Below are 13429 nucleotides of genomic sequence, written 5' to 3'. Positions count from 1 at the left end.
GTGAGAGAGGCAGAAAAAAAGGCATTTTAGGAGGGTTATGCGTTTTGCATGAGCTTCCACCATCCTTTCTACGAATGCTGCAGTTACCTAAAGAGCAAAGAAGTTATTAGGCCGGGGCCACCCGACGCCTGTCCTTTCACACCGTCTATCCTTCCAAGGAAGAGGGAGAGAAGAGGAAAGAACCTCTCTCCCATTTTAATTTTCACCAAAGGGTTGTGGAAGTGTGCTCCTGTCTGTCTTGTCTTTGTGCACTCCCAAAATGACATTTTCTTGAGGTAAGCTAGGGAAGTGTGTTGAAGCAGTTGGAGAGAATAGTGCCAAGTTTGGCCAGTGCACAAGGTGTTTCTGTTATTTTCATGTTGAACTGGATGAACTGCGGATGTGTTTGGTGTCTAATGTAGCTTCTGGACTCAGCAGTGATAGTTGCATTTAAGAAGTGATTCCTCCCTCCCTTTTCTGGGTATGTGGAGAGTTGGCCTGAATTGCCCTCATCCAAGTGGTATCTTTCTCCAGCAGCTCCCTGGGCAACTGTAGACTACACTTGTATATTTTGGAGACTCTAGATGTGTATTTCAGCGGAGACTGACGTGACTGTCCTTACAGATAGGTCTCTTCTCTCCCTCTCCCCCGAAAAAGAAATGACCCAAAAGGATGAAATAATGTGATGCATTGAAATTCAGTCCCTCTCTGGAAAATGATGTGGGGAAAGCACTGTTTTTGAGGAATCTCTTTAAATAGCCACAGAAAGCCAACATATCATGGGAGAAGTTATGGTGGGCACCTGGTGTAAAGTTTTGTCCATTCTCTCTCATGAAGTATTAGCTTTTATTGACTGGAAAAAAAGGCTGACTGGATAGATTTAAAATGGGAATTTATCTTGTAAATATATGTATATATATTTTCCCTGCCAGAACAGTGATATGCTTGCTTGTCGTAATTACTGGCACTGGGCCTTCTATTTTATGGAAAAGGTATGAGATGTCTTCGTCTATCTGTTTTTTGGTGTCTGAATAGATAATTCTCTATTGAAAAGGCAGCTGTAGAGGGCATGGCATGGTTAACTCGGTTAACTCTTGTGAAATGAAGTGGGATAGAGCAACGGTGAATGCTGATGAGATGAGGGCGATGCACTGTGAGCTTGTCAAGCTCAAAGGAGGAAGCAGTATAAGCTTTTAGAAGCTGATGCAATTGCAGTGAGGTTGAGAGGGCCAAACCTAAAAAGAAAGCTCTTGTTTTTCTAAAAGATGTCATCATTGTCGTGGTAGTTTTCACACTGCCATTAAATGATGCCTATTCCATTGGGAACAGCTATGGTTTTTGCTACAACCTATTCATGATCAGTTCTCTGCCAGAGTTTGCAGTGTAGATAAGGTAGCACATATTTACAGGTGGGTGAGTGGTATCTTCTGCCTTTGCTCCATAATGACATTCGGCCAAACTTTCTTTCTGATGGCGGCTCCAAAATAATTGGTTTCCCTTGGATGAGGCAAGTACGGGCTAAAGGTACAGAGAAAAAATGTTTCTCTCCTCACAGCTTGGTAAATTCCTATATGATCAGTAAAAGCCACTGTCTTCACACGTATGGCAGTGACACCCAAGAGAAAGGTGGCTGTGCTGGCCCTTGGATAAGGACTGCCAGGGAACACGTTCCCAAGGAGCCACGCCGCACAAAGAGCCATCTGCTGCCAGAAAAGCACACTGCCTTGGTGGCACTCGTGTCTGCTTTGTAGATGAGAGGTAGAACTTGAAGCACAGCATCAAGAGCTAGTGAAGACTCCAGGCCTATCAACTCCTGATTCTACTTGGTCTCTTAAACAAAGACGGGGGGATTCACAGCACTTTTGCCACTGGTGCTACCCATGTCTGACATGTACTTTCCAGACTCTACACTAGGCGGAAGGTTTATGAGAATAAAGGGCTTAGAGATTCACACACCGCAACAGCCATGTCATCAAAGCAGGGCTGCTCTTCTGAAGGAAGGAAAATATTCTCTGTCTCATAGACACTCTTTTTTAAATGAATTGTGTCTAGCATTGCCACTTCTAGCTACAGTTACCTTCCCTTTTTCTATCAAAAGGCACTCACTTGACAAGAAGAGAGATGGTTTTCTTAGGTCAGCATGCCAATTAATCAAGAGGTGTGAAATACCTGACACAATGTGGAAAAAATGCTTTTCTAAGTACATATGAAAAAAAAGGGGAGGGATACCTAAGTGGGAGGAACCGGCGTAGAGAGCACACACACAGACAGAACAAGATACTGGCATTCCACACAGAAAACCTTAATCCAAGAGTCTTGAAGAGGGGAGTGAGAGTAAAGCAAAACGTGCAGCACAAAGCAGGAGAAGAGGAGCAGCTCTGGAGTTTACACCGTAGGAAGTGGCACTCCTGTTGCTCATAGTACTCCCAGCGTAACTCCATTCACAGAGCGCTGCAAATATTTTTCAATCCTAGTGACAATAATGCTTTCTGTCTGCCATTCTTTGAGGCTACAGGCTATGCTGAGGTTTGTGATGTGTGTGACAGTGGAGGCAGTGAACTCTAGAGCCTGGAGACCTTCGTTTTCTCTAGCTTTCCAGGCCAAAGCTGATCCCTTGACAAGTATGAGAGGAGTGCTCTTGTTTGGCTTTCTTCTGGTCAATGCAGCCAGGGCTTCTTCTGGGCCCAAGTGCTTCATGATGATGGCACTTGTATCAGTGGACTCTGGAGTCCTGAATTTGTGTCTTTGCATGTAGAGCGATGCTTAAAAAGACAGGTGAAGTCCACAAGAGTTTGTCACCTTTTTTCAGAAGCTCTTTGGAAGTTCTCTAGATCTCTAGCACGTGCATCCAAAACAAAGAAAGTAATTGTTGTCACATTTTAGCAGCTAACCCTAGTGATGTCTTCACTGAAACAGTGACCCCCTTCCTAGCGTGCCTTTTCATTGGAATGGCAAAGGAAGGGAAAAAGCTGCCTTATATCCCAAGTCAAGTAGTGCAGCTTGATCCCAGTGGACAGGGCAGTTTGGATCTGCAAGAGAAGAATCCTGTTGTCTCTTTCCAAAAAAAAAAGAGACAGAGATGGGATTGCTAATACTAATTGTAGTCCAGCTCTGAGCTTTGAAAGTGGCAGCATCCCCTTTGATGAGCTCCAACCACCTCTGCCCAGAACGCTTCCCCCGCTCCCCAAAGAAAGCAAACTATCCTCCGTGCGCCACAAAGAACTGGGGAGCTGCTGCGCGCATCCTGTGACTCCCTCTCTGGAATGGGCCAGAAGGAAAAGCATCAGCTATGCCACTTAAGGCCAGGACAGACAGTAAGCCCTGCAGAAAGGCTTGTGAGTATACATGTGTCCATTGATGAATTTTCTTTTTAATCAAAAGCTAAAAGATATCTTTAAAAAGGCATTGTGCTGGTGCGCCTCTTACCGACCAAAGGGTTTTGCTCTGTGTTTTTCCCAGGGAAACAGCAAGAGGACAAGAAAGGAGGTTTTGCACTTGGTTCTCCTGTCCTGGTGGATCCCTGTTGGAGAGTTGACTCCTTCACTAAGGATTGGTAAGGGTGTGTTGCCATGTGGTCTCCTTTTCTGCTTTTATTCCTTTTCCTGGAGTCTCTGTATTTGCCCTATGGGAGCAGGGGCTTGCTTGGAGAAGGAGGCTGTGCAGATTTATTTTGGAAAAAATGTTTGGGGCAGATGCAAGGTTAGGACTAGACTAGTGCTGGGGAAGATGAGCGGTTGCACTGCAGACGTGGCTGCTCCGAATGGCAGGAGTTAAGGCACTGGGCTTGACTGACTGCAGCTGGCTTCATGAGCTGCCAAATAAGAGAGGATGCTACAGTGATAGCAGAATCAAATGTTTGTTTGTGTTAGGGTATAGTCAAGCAACGGCCTTTTATGCCTTTCAGGGTAAAACAAATGCTTCCATTAACCTGCCCTTGTAGCTTTCTTTGAGAAGCAGCATTCTCCGGAAAGGCCATTTTATCCTATTTGTACCATTTTAGAGTCTAACATCAGTGAGCTGCAAAAGTAAAATGTGTATCAGTTTCACACACATAGAAATGTAAATGCAGTGTTAAGAAGTCCTATTTTCAGTGTGCCAGGCCAAAGCACAATAAATGATCCTCTTGTCTTTTATGCCTAATGCTTTGAGGAGCAAAGGTTTTATGAGCATTTTTAGAGCATTCACCTTTTTTAGTCCTCTCTCAGTATAGATTAGCGTAGATGTGCTCATACCCTCTTTGGCAGAGGCAAGATTACCCCTCATAGTCCTATTCTCTAGTCATTGTCTATGTAAAAGAGGTATCACCTCCCACGATGGGAAAGTACCACTGAGGTGGATACAAGACCAAAATTCAGGAGAAAACCAGAACATAGTCCAAAGCAAGTGTCTGAGTGTTAAGAAGTTCTTAAAACTTACTACCCAATTTAGGCAAGAACGACTAATGAAGGTAAACATGGAGAAGCATTTATTTGAAAAGTACATAGCACAGGGTAAAATAAGTGTGATATACAATATCCCACCTTGCTCATCTAACAAGATAAACCATATTTTTTCCCATGTATTATTCTGTTTGTGAGCCCCAAATGTCGGTGATGTCTCCTCTGATCCTGAAATAGGTGGGATTGTGTAAAATTTCCCAATATTTGCTCCCATCTTAGACCTGGTGACCTTTAAAAAACCAGAAAGCAACAACAGTGACTTGAAACCTAAGCTGAGATACTGGAACTAATCTTTCTTTTCTTAGCATATGCTGTGAAGTTTGTCAGCGATAAAAGTGAAGGGAAAAATTTTCACAAGCTTACAGTGCATCTCTCCCATTTCACCTTTAATCTCCGTGGTAATTCCAGAATAATTTTCCTGGGTTGGCCACTCAATGCTATGACAATATTTTGGCAGAATTGCACTGAGGGCTGAGAAAAACAGGATTTTTAGGGGTTGGCAAAGTAAGGCATTCTTCAGAAAGGTGACGGCAGATGTAAAAAGCCACTGGCGTGAGGTCTCATAGCCATAAGACAGGCCATAGAAGACGATGAAAAATGATGTTAGCCCCATGGCAACAATAATGAGTGTCCAGGAGAAGGAGGCACATCTCCGGCATAAAACTGAGTGCGATGGCTTGCGACAGAGCAGGGGGACAGTGCTTTGTATTTTCTTCTGCCTCTGCAAGTTGTCCCCTTCTGGTGTCTTGAGAGGTTCCTCCTGCTGATACTTAAATGAGGCAGTTATGAGCATGTGTAGGGGAATGCTCATCAAAGCCCTTTCAGCTGCTAATATTATTGATCTCCAAAAGCTTGTGGGTGCTGGGGATTCTTCCCTTTTGTCAACATTGAAGAATATAAAGTTGACAAGCAGCTCTAGGAGCAGTGTGGCCAAAGCGCATGATAATCTTTGGAGCCTGCTGAAGGTGCCGGTGCCAGTGTGAGTAAAAACCGAGAACCACAGGTGACCATCTCTGAGGTTTGCTGCAAGCTTAATCCAAAAATAGTCAATTCTGCTGAGCCGTGCATTTGTGTTCATGGCAAAGAATGTCCTTTGGACTAAGTGGTCATCCTTGTTGAGAACGAACCAGTTGCGGCAAATAAAGAAGCAGGTCTTGTGAGCGTGCAGATTTTCAACTTTTGCTCTACTTAAGAACCAGCTTGGAGAAGGGCCTTGGTTATTGTGCCAGACTCTCAAGGCACAGATATCTCCTATGTCTTTCTTAGTAGTTAACAAAAAGGTGTCTGTGCTTCCTTGCCTGAAAGAGGGAAAATGTGGGTGTTGTAAGCAATAGACATCACTGTTGCCATCCTGGCCCACGAGTTGAAGAAAAACATCTGCAGTGGTTCCAGCTCCCCAGCGACTGCCTGTGTATAAGGTGACCACAAAGGGCACTTTATGAACAGGGTCATTGTGTGGCTGAACGCTAATCTTGTCCTTGGTGAGTCTGTCAGCCTTGTCTCTTTTCAGTGCCCAGAGGGCCAAAGCAAGGTAGGCAAGAAAAATGACCACAAGGGTTAAGAGGGTCACAGGGTTTTCAGTTATGGGCGCTCTCATAGCTTTTCCCATGTTCAGAGTGTTGGGCGTCACTATTACCTTGGCTGCCAGCAATGTGATGTTGAAAGTGCGTATTTTTGACAGCGCCTCTTTCACAAGTGTTTTGTGCCCCAGCAGCGCTCTCTCCATTTCTGGTGGATATCGTATTGGAGGGAAAACGTTCTTGCCAATTTGGTAAAGGGCAGTGGAAATGGCAGCATTGGTGGCCAATTTGGAAGAATTCCCCTCTTCCAGCTTTGGATAGAAAGAGTTCTTCCATTTTCTTATGATAGAGAAAGCATTTTCAGCAATGCTATTTTCCTTTTTGGTGAGAGGGATAGTCCATTTTTTGCCTTCCATTTGGGTTTCCGTTTCTGCAGAGATTTTTCCTGGGAAAAACTTTCTAGCTTTCCTAGAGGTCAAGACTGAGGCTTTAAGGTCAGTCAAATTAAACCCAGCATTAAAAGGGTCTCCAGTTTGGACGTGAGGTGTCGTTGGAACACTTGAAGCACTTAGTGAGGCAAGTAGCTCGTGAAACACACGAGCTACTGGTCGACTTTCAAGTGGGTCCTGCTCTTTTACATATAAAGGCACTTGTTGAAGTGCTCCAAGAGAATTATATACATACATTTTCCATGGATACTCTGGAGAGCATGCTCCAACTGGGAGAAAAGGAGGAGGAGTTCCAGGCTGAGAAGCAAAATGCAGAATTGTAGCAAATGTCTTTTCCTCTGAAGAACGACTTCCAGTACCTCTGGTACCTTTTGATACTTCAGAAGCTACTATTACTTTATAGGTCAAAGGCAAATAGACCCCCGAAAACCCACTGCATCGAAGCACAAGTTTTGTCCCAAATGTGGGAGCCCAGCGTGGTGTGATGGTCCACTTTCCAGTCTTTGGAGAGGAATGTAATTTAAATGAGTATCTGTAGTTTGATGACTTAGCGTCCCAAGTAGTTACTGTTAAGAGCAGTATATGTGATTGATGCACAGTATTCATAAAAGTCAGAACATCAATAGAAAGATAAGCCCCAGAGCTCCCTGGTGAGGTTATTTTGAGAAAGAAATGAAACACATGCAGGCCGGAATCTAAAGCAGAGCTGGCAAGAGTTATGCATAAGGTATTCATAGCATAGATCCTAGCTGGGTTTATAGGTGTTGAGCAGTGTGAGCTGCTCTTGTCACGGTGGTGGTTGACGTAGGGCAGAGTTTCTCCAGCTGCAGTTAAGCCCGGTGCCTTGAGGTGTGCATGACAGCCCAGCTCTAGCGGCTGCCCCGCGTGGCTCAGGTAAACGCGTGGCCCAAGCCCTGGCAGCTGCATATCCTGCGCAGACATCTCCATGGTCAAGCTGTGATGAAGGCACGCAGGAGCAGCGCATGGAGCTGATGAGCAGTGCATTGTCATGAAGCTGGAGGCTGTGGCTGGTGGTGTTCTTCCTGGCAGGAGGGCTGGCTGCAGCACAGACTTCCCCGAGCAGTGAGCTGTGTTCTTGACGCAGGCAGGGTTCATGGAGCAGGAGCATTGTGGTGGGGCCTGTGGCTGCCGCTTTGCTGCGGGGGCTGTCTGGTACCGCCGATTGCTAGTTTTGCTCTGTAAGCAGGAGCTGCAGTGCTCTGTGTCCAGTCTGTGCGAGACGTGTCCATGAGGGCCCAGGGAGCTGAGCAGCAGGGCCGGGGGTTGCAGGAGGGGAGAAGCGTCCCGCAAGTCTGGAGGGTTGTAGGCGGGAAGCCAGAGGAGCAGAAGGGCGAGCACTGGCCCTGCCACTGCTTGTCCAAGGGAGAGCCGTAGGCCAAGAGCCATTGGTGCTGCTGCAGCACAAAGCAGCCGCGCTGGGCTCCAGAGGTGCCCTGAGGGCCGCTTGCCCTGCGCTGGGCACCTTGGGTCCCGAGGGCATCACGGAACCAGGTGGCCCCTGGCGACGACACCCAACAATGGGGCTTCCCATCCTCCCCAAGGCGTGGGGGGGGGCCTGCCAGGCTCCTTCTATAGCCCCCCGCTCTGGAACAAACCTCCCCCTGAAAGCTGCTTTCCCAAAGCCTTAGCTCTGCCCACGTCCCAGGCGGCCCTGACCCTGGCTGGCCACTGGCGGCCCCCAGCGGCTCCTCCTTCATGGGGCTGGAGGTGTTGGGGATGCTGTGGAAGTGCTGTGGGAGCACTCTTGGGCGGATGGAGCTGGGAAAGGAGGGTCATGGTGCCCCTGAGGGAGTGCCGGATGCGGGCCGCTGTCCTGATTTCAGGGGGATGTGAGGGCGCCTGCATCCCTTTTAACCAAGGGCTTTTGGAACTCCATCATCCTAGTCAGGGCCCAAATGGAAACAGCTGAAGTCCTCGGTAGGACTTTTTAAACAGCTAGGACTAGCAGCATCTTCAAGAGGATGCTGAGGCACTTGAGCTGCTCTGCCGAAGGATCATGTAAGCTTAGATGAGCTTGTTCATTTCTCTTCCATGCAGTGTCCCTCCATGCAGGAGGACTAACTTGTCCGGTTGAATCCTCATGAGTGCTGGAAAAGAACAGTTATGTTTTATCTCTTGCATATGACACGGCTATGAAGAGGAACAGAACTACTTAATTTCTTTTTAAGAGTGGAAGAGATCGATGACCATTTTTTCATATGTGATGAGCTTTGTCTTCTTCCTGCAATACAACTAGTTGTTGTATGTCTTTGTATATTTTAATTTGCCTTTCCCTTCTTAAATGTGAGAGAGGCAGAAAAAAAGGCATTTTAGGAGGGTTATGCGTTTTGCATGAGCTTCCACCATCCTTTCTACGAATGCTGCAGTTACCTAAAGAGCAAAGAAGTTATTAGGCCGGGGCCACCCGACGCCTGTCCTTTCACACCGTCTATCCTTCCAAGGAAGAGGGAGAGAAGAGGAAAGAACCTCTCTCCCATTTTAATTTTCACCAAAGGGTTGTGGAAGTGTGCTCCTGTCTGTCTTGTCTTTGTGCACTCCCAAAATGACATTTTCTTGAGGTAAGCTAGGGAAGTGTGTTGAAGCAGTTGGAGAGAATAGTGCCAAGTTTGGCCAGTGCACAAGGTGTTTCTGTTATTTTCATGTTGAACTGGATGAACTGCTGATGTGTTTGGTGTCTAATGTAGCTTCTGGACTCAGCAGTGATAGTTGCATTTAAGAAGTGATTCCTCCCTCCCTTTTCTGGGTATGTGGAGAGTTGGCCTGAATTGCCCTCATCCAAGTGGTATCTTTCTCCAGCAGCTCCCTGGGCAACTGTAGACTACACTTGTATATTTTGGAGACTCTAGATGTGTATTTCAGCGGAGACTGACGTGACTGTCCTTACAGATAGGTCTCTTCTCTCCCTCTCCCCCGAAAAAGAAATGACCCAAAAGGATGAAATAATGTGATGCATTGAAATTCAGTCCCTCTCTGGAAAATGATGTGGGGAAAGCACTGTTTTTGAGGAATCTCTTTAAATAGCCACAGAAAGCCAACATATCATGGGAGAAGTTATGGTGGGCACCTGGTGTAAAGTTTTGTCCATTCTCTCTCATGAAGTATTAGCTTTTATTGACTGGAAAAAAAGGCTGACTGGATAGATTTAAAATGGGAATTTATCTTGTAAATATATGTATATATATTTTCCCTGCCAGAACAGTGATATGCTTGCTTGTCGTAATTACTGGCACTGGGCCTTCTATTTTATGGAAAAGGTATGAGATGTCTTCGTCTATCTGTTTTTTGGTGTCTGAATAGATAATTCTCTATTGAAAAGGCAGCTGTAGAGGGCATGGCATGGTTAACTCGGTTAACTCTTGTGAAATGAAGTGGGATAGAGCAACGGTGAATGCTGATGAGATGAGGGCGATGCACTGTGAGCTTGTCAAGCTCAAAGGAGGAAGCAGTATAAGCTTTTAGAAGCTGATGCAATTGCAGTGAGGTTGAGAGGGCCAAACCTAAAAAGAAAGCTCTTGTTTTTCTAAAAGATGTCATCATTGTCGTGGTAGTTTTCACACTGCCATTAAATGATGCCTATTCCATTGGGAACAGCTATGGTTTTTGCTACAACCTATTCATGATCAGTTCTCTGCCAGAGTTTGCAGTGTAGATAAGGTAGCACATATTTACAGGTGGGTGAGTGGTATCTTCTGCCTTTGCTCCATAATGACATTCGGCCAAACTTTCTTTCTGATGGCGGCTCCAAAATAATTGGTTTCCCTTGGATGAGGCAAGTACGGGCTAAAGGTACAGAGAAAAAATGTTTCTCTCCTCACAGCTTGGTAAATTCCTATATGATCAGTAAAAGCCACTGTCTTCACACGTATGGCAGTGACACCCAAGAGAAAGGTGGCTGTGCTGGCCCTTGGATAAGGACTGCCAGGGAACACGTTCCCAAGGAGCCACGCCGCACAAAGAGCCATCTGCTGCCAGAAAAGCACACTGCCTTGGTGGCACTCGTGTCTGCTTTGTAGATGAGAGGTAGAACTTGAAGCACAGCATCAAGAGCTAGTGAAGACTCCAGGCCTATCAACTCCTGATTCTACTTGGTCTCTTAAACAAAGACGGGGGGATTCACAGCACTTTTGCCACTGGTGCTACCCATGTCTGACATGTACTTTCCAGACTCTACACTAGGCGGAAGGTTTATGAGAATAAAGGGCTTAGAGATTCACACACCGCAACAGCCATGTCATCAAAGCAGGGCTGCTCTTCTGAAGGAAGGAAAATATTCTCTGTCTCATAGACACTCTTTTTTAAATGAATTGTGTCTAGCATTGCCACTTCTAGCTACAGTTACCTTCCCTTTTTCTATCAAAAGGCACTCACTTGACAAGAAGAGAGATGGTTTTCTTAGGTCAGCATGCCAATTAATCAAGAGGTGTGAAATACCTGACACAATGTGGAAAAAATGCTTTTCTAAGTACATATGAAAAAAAAGGGGAGGGATACCTAAGTGGGAGGAACCGGCGTAGAGAGCACACACACAGACAGAACAAGATACTGGCATTCCACACAGAAAACCTTAATCCAAGAGTCTTGAAGAGGGGAGTGAGAGTAAAGCAAAACGTGCAGCACAAAGCAGGAGAAGAGGAGCAGCTCTGGAGTTTACACCGTAGGAAGTGGCACTCCTGTTGCTCATAGTACTCCCAGCGTAACTCCATTCACAGAGCGCTGCAAATATTTTTCAATCCTAGTGACAATAATGCTTTCTGTCTGCCATTCTTTGAGGCTACAGGCTATGCTGAGGTTTGTGATGTGTGTGACAGTGGAGGCAGTGAACTCTAGAGCCTGGAGACCTTCGTTTTCTCTAGCTTTCCAGGCCAAAGCTGATCCCTTGACAAGTATGAGAGGAGTGCTCTTGTTTGGCTTTCTTCTGGTCAATGCAGCCAGGGCTTCTTCTGGGCCCAAGTGCTTCATGATGATGGCACTTGTATCAGTGGACTCTGGAGTCCTGAATTTGTGTCTTTGCATGTAGAGCGATGCTTAAAAAGACAGGTGAAGTCCACAAGAGTTTGTCACCTTTTTTCAGAAGCTCTTTGGAAGTTCTCTAGATCTCTAGCACGTGCATCCAAAACAAAGAAAGTAATTGTTGTCACATTTTAGCAGCTAACCCTAGTGATGTCTTCACTGAAACAGTGACCCCCTTCCTAGCGTGCCTTTTCATTGGAATGGCAAAGGAAGGGAAAAAGCTGCCTTATATCCCAAGTCAAGTAGTGCAGCTTGATCCCAGTGGACAGGGCAGTTTGGATCTGCAAGAGAAGAATCCTGTTGTCTCTTTCCAAAAAAAAAAGAGACAGAGATGGGATTGCTAATACTAATTGTAGTCCAGCTCTGAGCTTTGAAAGTGGCAGCATCCCCTTTGATGAGCTCCAACCACCTCTGCCCAGAACGCTTCCCCCGCTCCCCAAAGAAAGCAAACTATCCTCCGTGCGCCACAAAGAACTGGGGAGCTGCTGCGCGCATCCTGTGACTCCCTCTCTGGAATGGGCCAGAAGGAAAAGCATCAGCTATGCCACTTAAGGCCAGGACAGACAGTAAGCCCTGCAGAAAGGCTTGTGAGTATACATGTGTCCATTGATGAATTTTCTTTTTAATCAAAAGCTAAAAGATATCTTTAAAAAGGCATTGTGCTGGTGCGCCTCTTACCGACCAAAGGGTTTTGCTCTGTGTTTTTCCCAGGGAAACAGCAAGAGGACAAGAAAGGAGGTTTTGCACTTGGTTCTCCTGTCCTGGTGGATCCCTGTTGGAGAGTTGACTCCTTCACTAAGGATTGGTAAGGGTGTGTTGCCATGTGGTCTCCTTTTCTGCTTTTATTCCTTTTCCTGGAGTCTCTGTATTTGCCCTATGGGAGCAGGGGCTTGCTTGGAGAAGGAGGCTGTGCAGATTTATTTTGGAATAAATGTTTGGGGCAGATGCAAGGTTAGGACTAGACTAGTGCTGGGGAAGATGAGCGGTTGCACTGCAGACGTGGCTGCTCCGAATGGCAGGAGTTAAGGCACTGGGCTTGACTGACTGCAGCTGGCTTCATGAGCTGCCAAATAAGAGAGGATGCTACAGTGATAGCAGAATCAAATGTTTGTTTGTGTTAGGGTATAGTCAAGCAACGGCCTTTTATGCCTTTCAGGGTAAAACAAATGCTTCCATTAACCTGCCCTTGTAGCTTTCTTTGAGAAGCAGCATTCTCCGGAAAGGCCATTTTATCCTATTTGTACCATTTTAGAGTCTAACATCAGTGAGCTGCAAAAGTAAAATGTGTATCAGTTTCACACACATAGAAATGTAAATGCAGTGTTAAGAAGTCCTATTTTCAGTGTGCCAGGCCAAAGCACAATAAATGATCCTCTTGTCTTTTATGCCTAATGCTTTGAGGAGCAAAGGTTTTATGAGCATTTTTAGAGCATTCACCTTTTTTAGTCCTCTCTCAGTATAGATTAGCGTAGATGTGCTCATACCCTCTTTGGCAGAGGCAAGATTACCCCTCATAGTCCTATTCTCTAGTCATTGTCTATGTAAAAGAGGTATCACCTCCCACGATGGGAAAGTACCACTGAGGTGGATACAAGACCAAAATTCAGGAGAAAACCAGAACATAGTCCAAAGCAAGTGTCTGAGTGTTAAGAAGTTCTTAAAACTTACTACCCAATTTAGGCAAGAACGACTAATGAAGGTAAACATGGAGAAGCATTTATTTGAAAAGTACATAGCACAGGGTAAAATAAGTGTGATATACAATATCCCACCTTGCTCATCTAACAAGATAAACCATATTTTTTCCCATGTATTATTCTGTTTGTGAGCCCCAAATGTCGGTGATGTCTCCTCTGATCCTGAAATAGGTGGGATTGTGTAAAATTTCCCAATATTTGCTCCCATCTTAGACCTGGTGACCTTTAAAAAACCAGAAAGCAACAACAGTGACTTGAAACCTAAGCTGAGATACTGGAACTAATCTTTCTTTTCTTAGCATATGCTGTGAAGT

The sequence above is a fragment of the Tinamus guttatus genome, unplaced genomic scaffold (genome assembly GCF_059628265.1).
Source record: "Tinamus guttatus ecotype Peru unplaced genomic scaffold, ASM5962826v1 Tinamus_guttatus_pri_ptg000031l, whole genome shotgun sequence".
Classification (NCBI taxonomy): domain Eukaryota; kingdom Metazoa; phylum Chordata; class Aves; order Tinamiformes; family Tinamidae; genus Tinamus; species Tinamus guttatus.
The sequence above is the reverse complement of the archived record's forward strand: the minus strand, read 5'-3'. Positions refer to the sequence as shown.